Source organism: Paramisgurnus dabryanus, chromosome 17, assembly GCF_030506205.2.
Source record: "Paramisgurnus dabryanus chromosome 17, PD_genome_1.1, whole genome shotgun sequence".
Lineage (NCBI taxonomy): Eukaryota > Metazoa > Chordata > Actinopteri > Cypriniformes > Cobitidae > Paramisgurnus > Paramisgurnus dabryanus.
The window spans coordinates 34889866-34901923 of NC_133353.1; the positions used below are offsets into that span (position 1 = coordinate 34889866).

A 12058-nucleotide genomic window follows, 5' to 3' on the forward strand; every position below is an offset into this window, starting at 1 on the left:
TTATTTTAGATAATTTTGTTATATCTTTCTTCATTTAAAATGTGTGAACAAAAATATATAATTATATTTAATGATTTCCGATCGATTGATTTATGAAGATAATATGATGTAAGGGAGAAGTGAAACTGAACGTGTCTGCTGGGTAGATAAGTAACTAAATAAAGAAAGAAAGAGAAACACGAACCGTTAATGTAAGTCCGTGAGGTAAAACGAAATCAATGTTAATTTTTATGCGAGTTTGCAGCTTTTTTTAAATTGCGGTCAAGCCAGTCTAAATGTAAAACAGTATGTACAGTATGTATTTTGAAGATGTCTATCTGAAGTCTGCATTCTACATCTGCAAGATATTTATTTGATTATTCGCTCACGTGCAATATGTCTTTGACTTACCATGTTCTTCAGGGTGTACTATGTAGAAATAAGGTGCCATGCTTTTGCCATGGTGATCTGAATTATTACTAGAAGCTTACTAAACGTAAGTATTATATATAAATAAATTGTACAATCAACAAGCTCCCTTTTGTGTAACGCTTAGCTATATCTACTATAGTAGTTCTAGCTTTAAACATCCTTTCTGTTATGCACTTCACACTCCTTTTCAGTAGGGGGCGGGAATGCACCTTTAAGTTAGTTTGCCAAATCCTAGAAGAAGTATTGAGCGTCTTCTCTCGCCATTACAGTAGGGGGCGCTCTGCAGTTAAACCCAAGAAAGAAACAAAGAAAGAGCTCGCGTGTGATGTGTTTGTGAATGCTCAGTGTTTTTCTCTCTTGAGTGTTTTATTGAATGTAAACGGAGTCTTGTCTCTGTTTTGTTTAGTGTTGAGATGTTGATGATGAGAGATGAGATGGATGTGATGTGCTGTAAATCAGTAGGAACTGATCTGTCTATGCTGGATATTGAGGATTTCATCACAGAAATCTCTCAGCTGAAGAAAGAGGTGGCGTTACTGGAGACAAAGCTGAGGTTAAGAGGAGATGAAGGACTAAAGAGAGAGGTTTGTACAGCTTAAACATCATTTACCTGTTTGACAACATCAAATCATTATAATCTTACTCTGTGTGTTGTTAGGATGTGGATTGTTGTGAATCTTCAGTGTATTTGACTGATGGACGTCTGGATTCAGTGTGGATGAGCAGAGATCAGAGCCGCACACCACAGCCACTGCTGGACTCTAAACTCTCTGAAGAGAAATCCAGACACACACAGAACTCAGAGCTCAGTCTCACTTTACTCGATTATACTGAGTCAAAGCCCACAGACACTCAGGACACTACAGTGTGTGACAGTAAACAGAGCTTACAGGAGGATCAAACCTCCACAGAGTCTCTGGATTCTGTCTGTAACGCTGGAGAACAGCAACAGATCCTGCAGACCACACTGAAGATGTGTTCAGTTAAACTGGAGGACTGTGGGAACCTGATGATGGAGATAAAAACAGAACCCAGAGCAGATGAATATGAAGACAATCATAATGATGTTCATGAGTTTATTCTCTCAGGTATGTGTCATCTGTATTATTGTTGTATTTTTACAAGTTTATTTACCTGATGTAAACGAAAACTTTATTCTGCAAACGATTAGTCACAATTAGTTGTTTTGCAGTCCTAATGACCCAGCTGTAATAACAGGACTGGCATCTGTCTTCTGTCTCTGTGTGAATATAGAAAAAGATTGTGTTGTGTTTCTTTCAGAAATGAAGAGCGAATCATGTTGTGATGGAGAAATAACGCCCTCAACATCAGAAGAGCGACTGACAGCACAAACTCAAGAGAAGAAACTTCATTCAGAAGAGCAAAGAGAGACGAAGAAGAAGCCGTTTAACTGTGAACAATGTGGGAAGGATTTTGATTTCTTATTTCAGCTGAAAAGCCACATGAAGGGACACAGTGGTGAAAAACCTTTCTACTGCAATGATTGTGGCAAATACTACAGCAGCAAAAAAAGTCTTGGTATTCATAAGAGAATTCACACAGGAGAGAAACTGTATGAGTGTCCTCACTGTGAGAAGAGATTCAACCAGCGAGCCAATCTGAATAAACATGTGTGTTCACACACCAATGAGAGACCGTATCAGTGCAGTCAATGTGGAAAAACCTTCACACAGTCATGCTCTTTAAAGTCACACGAAAAAACACACTCTCAAGAGAAACTCTATCCATGTTCATACTGTGATAAACGTTTCAGTGATGCATCTCATCTGATAATCCATGAGAGAGTTCACACGGGAGAGAAACCTCATCACTGCAGTGTTTGTGGAAAGAGTTTTAATTATCGTGAACATTTAGTGAGACACCAGAGAATTCATACAGGTGAAAAACCTTACAAATGCTCTCAGTGTGACAAGACGTTTACTCAATCAAGCTCCTTAAAAATCCACGAGAGAATTCACACTGGAGAAAAACCTTACGTCTGCTCTCTCTGTGAAAAAAGCTTCTCTGATCCATCACAATTCAGAGTTCATCAGAGACTTCACACTGGGGAGAAACCTTATGTCTGCTCTTACTGTGGTAAGAGCTTTTATAATCCATTTCGTTTGAGGGTTCATCAGAGAGTTCACACAGGAGAAAAACCTTGCATCTGCTGTCACTGTGGAAAAAGCTACTCTAATTCAGCTACTTTAATTGTTCATCAGAGACTTCACACTGGAGAGAAACCTCATCACTGCAGTGTTTGTGGGAAGAGTTTTAATCAGCGTGAACATTTAGTGATGCACCAGAGAACTCATACAGGTGAAAAACCTTACAAATGTTCTCACTGTGACAAGACATTTACTCGTTCAAGTTCCTTAAAAATCCATGAGAGACTTCATTCTGGGGAGAAACCTTACGTCTGCTTTCTCTGTGAAAAAAGTTTCTTTTGTCAATCTCATTTTAGAGTTCATCAGAGACTTCACACAGGAGAGAAACTTCATCACTGCAGTGTTTGTGGGAAGAGTTTTAATCATCGTGAACATTTAGTGAGACACCAGAGAACTCATACAGGTGAAAAACCTTACAAATGCTCTCAGTGTGACAAGGCGTTTACTCAGTCAGGTTCCCTAAAAGTCCACGAGAGAATTCATTCTGGAGAAAAACCTTACGTCTGCTCTTACTGTGGAAAAAGCTTCTCTGATCCATCTACTTTCAGAGTTCATCAGAGAGTTCACACTTGAGAGAAACCTCATCACTGTAGGGTTTGTGGAAAGTTTTAATCGCCATGAACATTAAGTGACATACTGGAGAACTCTTGTTCGATCAGATGGCATGGAGACCCATGAGTTCTAGAGAGAAACCTTGTTACCACTTCTTGATTTTTTTCCTAGTGTAGCTCTGTGTTGTATATGTGACTCTCTGTAGTTCTGTGTAGCACTATAATGTTTCGTTTCACTGTGTAATTCACACCTGTTCAATTTCTCATTAATGCAATTATCTAATCAACAAATCACATGGCAGTTGCTTCAATGCATTTAAGGGTGTGGTCCTGGTCTGTTGAGACATTCAGATGGTAGAGTCCCGAATGAGAACATGGATCCATCATGCCTTGTTACCACTGTGCAGGCTGGTGGTGGTGTAATGTGTGGGGGATGTTTTCTTGGCACACTTTAGGCCCCTTAGTGCCTATTGGGCATAGTTTAAATGCCACAGCCTACCTGAGCATTGTTTCTGATCATGTCCATCCCTTTATGACCACCATGTACTCATCCTCTGATGTCTACTTCCAGCAGTATAATGCATCATGTCACAAAGCTCGAATCATTTCAAATTGGTTTCTTGAACATGACAATGAGTTCACTGTTCTAAAATGACCCCCACAGTCATCAGATCTCAACCCAGTAGAGCATCTTTGGGATGTGGTGGAACGGGAGCTTCGTGCCCTGGATGTGCTTCCCACAAATCTCCAACAACTGCAAGATGCTACCCTATCAATATGGGCCAACATTTCTAAAGAATGCTTTCAGCACCTTTTTGAATCAATGCCATGTAGAATTAACTCTTTCCCCGCCATTGACGAGATATCTCGTCAATTAAGAGAAAACGCTTCCCCGCCAATGATGAGATTTTCCGTCTTTACGCAATACCGCTATTATCCACCAGGTGGCGCCTTTCCGCAACTTTTTAAAACCGGAAGTATTGCGCTATGGCAAGCTTCTGCATGTCCGTGTCTGTTCTAAAGATCGCTCTGAATGGGATCTCTATGAAAAGTCCGTCACAAATATGGAATTATTTTTGCTTTTTGCTCAAAAATGGTGTTTTTGTAAAAACCTACCCATATTCAAAAGCTGATTGCAAAAGAACCACTAAAGGTAGGATGAAACGTTTTTTTTTTTGTTTGAAAGCAGAGGGTCTGTTCTTTCATGTGGTATATGGTATGTTTATTTATTTAAAGAAGAACATTTTCTGGAAGGCATTAAACTTTGGTGAAAATCATGAAAAACGCTGGCGCTGGCTGGCAACTTTTTTTAAAAACGCTGGCGGTGAAAGAGTTAAGGCATCTAGGGGTGCACCGAAATTTCAGTCGCCGAAAATTTCGGCCGAAAATGGCATTATCGGTTTCGGGCCGAAATAAAAAATCCAGCCGAAAATGTAAACCGAAAATGAATGTCAACCGCGCCCCTCCCATCTGTGCGGTAGCGCTTGGGTTTCACTCACGGTGATCAGTCGTCTCCCACCCCTCCCCTTCGTGCTCAAGCAGGTTTCACTCACGGTCGAGCTGTTTGCACGCGTCTGCAAAGATTAAGCATGTCTTGATGTGTAAACTTTAGAGAGAGTCGCGCTAATGTGTCTCATACTGTAATCCATTAACATACATTTGGCGAATAAAGCAACGAAACACAACGTAACGTTTTTATGTGGAGCGACTGTTGCGCTGTTTGGGATTCACCCTCGGTCTCTGTATGTGCATGCGTTTAAGTGCCCTCAATAGTGCACATACTAGAGAAACGCGTAAAAAAAAAACAAGCAAACATAAAATCTCGCTGTTATTGACAAGGCACATATAAACAAAATTCTCTCTACAGTATTCTTTTTCTAATAAAAACATTTGTTTATGTCTTAAGAGTATGTATAGATTACAGTCAGATTAACCTACTTAAGTCTGTGTCATTAATGTTAATCAAACAACCCATGACAAAGAGACAAATAGCTCTAAAAAATAATAATATATTTAATTGATTGTGTTATGATTCATTTAATTTGATTTCTTTACCTAATGCTAATTTCAGACCTTATTAATGTACAACTTTGTTCTCTTTTATAAATGTTTGCAATTTCTTTATTGTTTATTAGATTTTTCCCACCTGCTTTTTGCTGATCCGAAAAATAATCTGCCCTGTGCCTCAAAAACTGTAATGTGATCCAAACTGTGAGTTTTTTGATCCGTCACACACCCCTAGTAAAGTTGGTACACAGTGATGGCCATAAATGCATTTGTACTAATAATTGGCATACGGTAATAATTTATTTCGGTGTTTCGGTTTTTCGGCCTTGGTTTCCTTTTTTCGGTTTTCAGTTTCGGCCAAGAATTTTCATTTCGGTGCATCACTAAAGGCATCTTCTGAAGGTGAAAGGGGGTCAAACACAATATTAGTATGGTGTTCCTTGTAATCCTTTAGGGGAGTGTATGGTTAAAATGACAATAAAGCTCCTTGAATCACTCATTCCGGAAGTCTCAAGACTCATCAGAAAAAAAAAACTAATTAACAAACTACACTTGAAATCATCATAGCGCCTTAAACTCTATACACACTGTAAATGTATATTTAGCATATATTTATATTTAGTGTATATTTAGCACAAATGTTGACCCGATATTATGCAGGAACAAAAACAATTGATTTTTATTCACATTGTGAAAAGCAAAGGTTTTTTACTACTGTATAGAATTTCTTCTTTTCCGGATGACGAATGAACAAGTCTACCAATGTGATCTGAGCATTAAGTTGTTGTAACTCAAAAGGTGGTAATGAACTGTATTGACAGCGCATGTAAACCATTCAAACGTTTAAGTTGTGTCGATTTTAATTATATACCGGTTTTCACAATTGTGTTTTTATTCCAAATAATAATAATAATAATTATTATTATTATTATTATTATTAAAGGATTTAAAAGAGCTGCAAGAGCACAAAGAAAGGGATCAGTTGTCGCTGGGCAGTCATATATTTGGCAGTATAAGGATGGGCATCACACCAAATTCCCATTGAACCTAGTGGCACCTGTGTCCCTGTAAAGTCAGATATTAAATGTGTTCTGAGCTTGTCACAACACATAACATTTTTTTTATATATATAAAAATGTGTTATTAAAACTCATTTACCACCCAACCAAATTTGAAGGATGAAAAATCCCAAGTTAATAAAGTGAGATATCAAATACGTTTACATTTTGCATTATTCCTTCAGTTTCACGTTTATAAATCACATAGTAGTAACTTAGAAGTAACTTTGAAGACACTTTTATTTTTGTGTGTCAAAAAACACACACAAATCAATTTATTTTTATTTCAGAGGAGTAGCTCTAGCATCCTTTCCATTATGCGCTTTACACTCCTTGTCAGTAGAATTTACCGGGAATTAACCTTTCAGTTTGTTTGCCAAACGCCATTAAATCCTAGAAGCAGCAGCAGCGTTAAGCGTCTTCTCTCTCCAGTACAGTAGGGGGCGCTATTTACTCCGCCGATAAACACACTAAAGAAAAAAAAGCGTTTTTCTATTCTGAATGTAAACAGAGTCTTGTCTCTGTGTATTTGTTGAGATGTTGATGATGAGAGATGAGATGGATGTGCTGTGCTGTAAATCAGTAGGAACTGATCTGTCTATGCTGGATATTGAGGATTTCATCACAGAAATCTCTCAGCTGAAGAAAGAGGTGGCGTTACTGGAGACAAAGCTGAGGTTAAGAGGAGATGAAGGACTGAAGAGAGAGGTTTGTACAGCTTAAACATCATTTACCTGAATCAGACAACATCAAATCATTATAATCTTACTATGTGTGTTGTTAGGATGTGGATGTGGTTTGTTGTGAATCTTCAGTGTATTTGACTGATGGGAGCTCCACAGAGTCTCTGGATTTTGTCTGTAACGCTGGAGAACAGCAGCAGATCCTGCAGACCACACTGAAGATGTGTTCAGAACAACTGGATGACTGCAGGAACCTGATGATGGAGATAAAAACAGAAACAGCAGATGAATATGAAGACAATTATAATCATGGTCATGATGAGTTCATTCTCTCAGGTATGTCTCCTCAATTATTGTTGTATTTATTACCTTTTTTTCATTTGAGTACATGATTTATAAAAGGGGGTTTTAAGTCACAAACTCGCGAACCAAAAGACCAAAAAATGAATGGTACTTATCGTTTGCAGAATAAAAAATTTTGTTTACATGTTTGTGTACTTTGTATAATAATTATGTTTATACCACAGGGCTGTTAAATGCTTTTTTCTGAATAATTGATTCTTTTTCTGTAAAATGCACATCTAACCTGTCTTTTAGCAATGTCTGTGGTAACTCCATATATATATATGTATAAAGGCTAGATGTGTAACGGCGGAGTCTCTAACATTATCACCTGGCGGCCATCTTACCACAGGCAGCTCGCTCACTCGTAGCATTGCGTTTAATGGTGCAGGTACTTTTAAATGACCATAACTTGCTCAATTTTCTACCAGTTTTCAAACGGTTTGGTTTCTTACAAACGTTATTAATGTGGCTATCATTCTGGATGCTTTAACATGTTTCATGATTTTTTTTGTATAAGTATGCAGTGTCATAGGTACATCTTTGACGTTTATAACAAACTAAATCGTTTGAAAATCGGTAAAAAAATGAAGCAAGTTATGGTCATTTAAAAGTACCTGCACCATTAAAACTCAATGCTATGAGTGAGCGAGCTGCCTGTGGTAAGATGGCCGCCAAATGCGGATGTTCCACTCAATTGGCCAGCAGCGTGGGCGAGACATCTAGCCTTTATACATATCTATGGGTAACTCTCCAGTCCTTTGAATTATTTGAAAATTAATACACACTCGCGGTGTAACTCTGCTTCGCGTCGTGCTGCATTAAAGGAACAGTTCACCCCAAAATGAAAATAATGGCATTAACTCTTTCCCCGCCATTGACAAAATATCTCGTCAATTAAGAGAAAACACTTCCTCGCCAATGACGAGATTTTCCGTCTTTCCGCAATACCGCTATTATCCACCAGGTGGCGCCCTTCCGCAACTTTTTAAACCCGGAAAGTATTGCCCTATGGCAAGCGGCTGCATGTCCGTGTCTGTTTTAAAGATCGCTCTGTATGGGATCTCTATGAAAAGTCCGTCACAAATATGGAATTATTTTTGCTTTTTGCTCAAAATATGGTGTTTTTGCAAAAACCTACCCATATTCAAAAGCTGATTGCAAAAGAACCACTAAAGGTAGGATGAAACGGTTTTTTTTTGTTTGAAAGCAGAGGGTCTGTTCTTTCATTTGGTATATTGTATGTTTATATATTTAAAGAAGAACATTTTCTGGAAGGCATTAAACTTTGGTGAAAAACATAAAAAAGGCTTGCGCTGGCTGGCAACTTTTTTTTAAAACGCTGGCGGTGAAAGAGTTAATGACCACCCTCATGTCGTTCCAAACTTGTAAGACATCCGTTCATCTTCAGGAACACAGTTTAAGATGTTTTATATTTAGTCGGATATACTGTCCATGTCCATAAAGGTAATAAAAACACCATCAAAGTAGCCCATGTGACATCAGTGGGTCAGTCAGAATGTGTTGAAGCATCGAAAATACATTTTGGTCCAAAAATAACAAAAACGACTTTATTCAGCATTGTCTACTCTTCTACGTGTGTTGTGAAGCGCATGCGCAAGACTAAAGGCCATATATCGGCCATTAAGCATGGGTCACATTTACTGGCTGCCTTTCAATTTTACCCAACTATGGGCTAGACCATCAGATAATTGCACATATATGATGTAAATAAAAAGTTTTTTCTCCGAACAATTAGTCATGATTAATCATTTTGCAGCCTTATGACCCAGCTGTAATAACAGGACTGACAGTTGTCTTCTGTCTCTGTTTGAATATAGAAAAAGATTCAGAATCTCAATTTAACCTTTATTGTGTAAATGAAAGTGAAAAGCAAATTTAATTGTATTGTGTTTCTTTCAGACGTGAAGAGTGAATCATGTTGTGATGGAGAAATAACGTCCTCAACATCAGAAGAGCGACTGACAGCACAAACTCAAGAGAAGAAACTTCATTCAGAAGAGCAAAGAGAGACGAAGAAGAAGCCGTTTAACTGTGAGCAATGTGGGAAGGATTTTGAGTTCTTATTTCAGCTGAAAGGCCACATGAAGGGACACAGTGGAGAAAAACCTTTCTACTGCACTCAATGTGGCAATTACTACAGCAGCAAACAAAGTCTTGATGTTCATCAGAGACTTCACAAAGAAGAGGAACCTCATCACTGCAGTGTTTGTGGAAAGAGTTTTAATCATCGTGAACATTTAGTGAGACACCAGAGAACTCATACAGGTGAAAAACCTTACCAATGCTCTCAGTGTAACAGGACGTTTACTACGTCAGGTTCCTTAAAAGTCCACGAGAGGATTCACACTGGGGAGAAACCTTATGTTTGCTTTCACTGTGGAAAAAGCTTCTCTGATCCATCTCATTTCAGAGTTCATCAGAGACTTCACACAGGAGGGAAGAAACCTTACGTCTGCTCTCAATGTGGTAAGAGCTTCTATGATCCAGGTACCCTGAGTGTTCATCAGAGACTTCACACTGAAGAGAAACCTCATCACTGCAGTGTTTGTGGGAAGAGTTTTAATCAGCGTAAACATTTAGTGACACACCAGAGAACTCATACAGGTGAAAAACCTTACAAATGCTCTCAGTGTGACAAGGCGTTTACTCAGTCAGGTTCCCTAAAAGTCCACGAGAGAATTCATTCTGGAGAGAAACCTTACATATGTTCTTACTGTGGAAAAAGCTTCTCTGATCCATCTCATTTCAGAGTTCATCAGAGAGTTCACACAGAAGAGAAAAAACTTCATCACTGCAGTGTTTGTGGGGAAAGTTTTGATCGTCGTGAATATTTAGTGAGACACCAGAGAACTCATACAGGTAAAAAATTGTACAAATGCTCTCAATGTAACAAGACATTTACTCAGTCAGGTTCCTTAAAAGTTCATGAGAGAATTCACACTGGAGAGAAACCTTACATCTGCTCTCACTGTGGAAAAAGCTTCTCTGATCCATCTCATTTCAGAGTTCATCAGAGACTTCACATGATGAGGGGAGAAACCTCATCACTGTAGGGCATGTGGGAAAAGTTTTAATGGGCATTAACATTAAGTTACACACCGGAGAACACATACAGGTGAAAGACTTCATAAATGCTCTATGTGTATAAATGCTCCATAAAGCTGTACTGGATTAAAGATGGGCAAAAGAGGGTGTTTGGTGTAATATTCTTAAGGGTTGTTCACATTATAACGATAACTATAACGATAAATATATTAGTGTCCACATTATAACGATAACTTTATGCTAATTCGCTCACGCGCTGGGCACTCGAGCAAATACTTGCCTTTAATGACATTAACTTTTATTGGATATTTTTTGTATTAAAAACTGTTGCAATTGTTTATGTCACTGAATATGTAAATACTTTGTTGTTGTTGCATTTACACAGTGGGTAACCATGTCCTTAACACGCTCCGTTTCGTGTAAGTCTAAACAGTGAATCTAGTTTGTGTAATCTAAGTTAATATCTTACTTTTGGCGTAATCAGTGTGGTAGGAAAAAAACATTACATAGTGAATTTCACAGCAACTGCATCAGCGCTGGATACCTGAGGTCATTTTATGTTATAGACCTCCGCAGTGAGCTTTTCCACTGTCATTTTAATTGCGCGTGCACTTGAAGTTCAAATCGATTTGATTGGCTGTCAATGGTTTATCTTTTATCAGTTGGGGAAAAATCGCTCAAGAAAGTGATCCCAATGATATTGTTCGTTGTATCTTTATTGTTATAGTTATGGTGTGAACTCCGCTTTTGTCTTAAATATAAAATAATTTTCAAAATTATATTTTTTATCGTTATCATTATAATGAATTCACTGTTGTCTTTTAGTGTCTATTGGTTTTTTTTTTATTAAATATATTATCTTGAATCTGCCCCCAAAGTCATTCTTGGTTTGTTCTCCACCCTTTGAAATAACTGGTTAAGATGGCCATAGCATATTATTCAATCTTTATTTTACCTGATAATGAGCTAATTTATAATGATTAAGAATAAAAACTAAGATGCATAAACGACAGAAAGTAGTATTTTGGATGAAACCTTTAAAACTGTAAGTTGTTAGTATTTGGTGGAAATACTGCATTGGTTTACTGCAGTTTTTTTTAGTTATCCAAAAGTTGGCGCTGCCACCAGGGTCTTAGAACTTCTGTCCTAAAACTACGGCCTCCAGTTTGGTACGTGGCTTGAAAACCAGGGTCATGGAATTGTGGTCCTGAAACTGCAGGTACAGCAGAAACTGGCTGTATCCGAAACACATTCAAACAGCCTTCATAGGCAGTGTAATGGAATTCGGTTTGAGTTTGTGATAACTTATCCCATATTTGAAAACTACAATCCTAATTTCTTGCTAGAAATGCAATCAAAAGTTGTAAAAAATGAAATATACACATGCATAGAATTGTGGGACAAGACGATAAAGATATCTCAGGAAGTAAACCAAACATTGGATTCGGACGTTCCTGGATGCCTTTCTGTCTTGTAATATGCTGCCATCTCTGTTACACGACCGCTGTAGTCAGGCAGATTTGCACGTGGTGTTTTTTCATGGCTTGGTAGCACGCCGTGATCGTATAGTGGTTAGTACTCTGCGTTGTGGCCGCAGCAACCCCGGTTCGAATCCGGGTCACGGCAGCAATTTCTTCTGGTTCTAAACCCACTGCTGCCCTTTTTGTGGCTGGATGCCCCCGCCAGAATTATTTAAAATACAGTCAGCTTTGGCAATTTTTTGTCAGTCTCTTAAGAGTTTTACAAGATTAATGAGAAAGAGATTTTTT

The 12058-nt window shown here is 38.2% G+C and overlaps 1 non-coding gene and 2 pseudogenes across 1 annotated transcript; all 3 read left to right on the forward strand.

The window, feature by feature from the left end:
• Window positions 1-737: 737 nt before the first annotated feature.
• LOC135749072 (uncharacterized) lies at window positions 738-6337 on the forward strand (annotated as a pseudogene).
• Window positions 6338-6394: 57 nt separating this feature from the next.
• On the forward strand, window positions 6395-11154 carry LOC135778398 (uncharacterized; annotated as a pseudogene).
• A 689-nt stretch (window positions 11155-11843) lies between these two features.
• trnah-gug (transfer RNA histidin (anticodon GUG)) lies at window positions 11844-11915 on the forward strand. The gene has a single exon. It is a non-coding gene; the product is annotated as a tRNA-His (tRNA).
• Window positions 11916-12058: the final 143 nt, after the last annotated feature.